Source organism: Arachis ipaensis, chromosome B06 (genome assembly GCF_000816755.2).
Source record: "Arachis ipaensis cultivar K30076 chromosome B06, Araip1.1, whole genome shotgun sequence".
Taxonomy (NCBI): Eukaryota; Viridiplantae; Streptophyta; class Magnoliopsida; order Fabales; family Fabaceae; genus Arachis; species Arachis ipaensis.
The window spans coordinates 122,919,227-122,920,903 of record NC_029790.2 but is presented as its reverse complement, the minus strand read 5'-3'; positions in this window follow the sequence as shown (position 1 = coordinate 122,920,903).

Genomic DNA, 1,677 nt, shown 5'->3' with positions numbered 1-1,677 from the left:
GATGATTTTAATATACATTTAATATGCTTGTTTATAATTATAAAAACTATAGTGCTTTATCTTTTTTTAGCTTTCATTTGTTGTTTTTTTTTTTCTTTCTTTCTTCGGCACATAAACTCATTGTTATTAGGTGGATTTTTTAGTGTCTACAATTTTTTTTTTAATTTATCTAAAAATAGAGATAGAATAAAGTGAAATTTATCTCTTAAATTTTGAGTTTTATGAATAAATGTTAGGCATTATTATTATAATTAAATGCATGTTTCAAGATATCTTCCTTTTTTATTTTTCTTATGCTAATTATATTCTCTATTTCGTTTATTATTTTTTCTATAGAAATTTAATTTTCAATGATTTTATAAGCAACACTTCATGTATTTAATTTGACAAAAACACTATATGTTTATTGTCAAGTTGACATAAAATTAGAGTTCTTTAAGTTAAAACACTTATTTAATGCTAATTGAATGTGCAAAAGTATTAGAGTCTTAATGATAGTTAAATACTAATCAAATTAACCTATAGATAACATAAAAATGATCCCAAATTTGAAAGATTTTTTTTTATTCAAATATTAATGTTGTTGTTGTTATTGTTATTGTTGTTGTTAAAAGATTAAGTTACAATAGAAGATGTTGTTATTATTTTTAACGACCCAATACGGATTGATGACCAAATTTTTAATTCAATCAACTAAGTCAAACTGAATTTACCAATTTAACTAACAAAATCAAACTGGATCTAATAATTATGCTAAAAATAACTTTTACTAATTTTTTTTTACCTAAGAACTTAATTTCATTAAACAAAAAAATGAGGGTCAATCTTGGTTTTTTGAAAATGTAATTTTTTTTTGCTTTTTGATAAACAGAAAAAAATTATTGCACATTAAGGGGTAAGCTTTAACTTATATTGTTTAAGATTTAAGAGTATAAGATTTGGGTTTAAGTTTAGGGTTATAATTATTATTATTTTTGTGGAGGTTGGTAGTTATATAGCTCGTTTGTCGATAAGTTTCTGCAAGCTTTTCATCGAGATGAATTATACGTCGGTAATAAAAGAATAAGGGAGTGGATATCTGTAAAAAGCACTCCGATGTTCAAGTCAATAAGTGAATAATAGGCTTTCCAATAAAAATAAATTTTTAAAAATATTTTTGTATTTTGCGAATATATCCGATCTGACCCAATCCGCAAATGTACGGATCAGATCGAATCCAAACTTAAAAAATGCGGATATTGGATCCGATGATTTTAGTGTAGATCGGATCGAAATTTTGGCTATATCCGATCTTATCCAATCTGCGTTCATCCCGTTGAATTTTCGAGTAATTTTACCATTAATAGAAAGTAATAACGCATTTGAGCATTGTGATATCTGCTTTAATGATCATTATTGATAACCAATTTATAACATTTTTGGCCGAATTATAACGATTTATAACGATCATATCAATTATAATTTTATAAAGTTTACGTTTTAAAGTGTTAGATTTAGAGTTTATGATGTTTTATTATTTATTTATTTATTTGTTTTTTTTTTTTTTGTGTTTACTTTTAACAACAAGTTAAATTTACATATCACTACACTATTTTTTTTAAAGTGTATTAACATTTGTCTGTACTGATATACTAATATTTGATGCATTGACTCTAAATTTATTTTATTTATATTGGA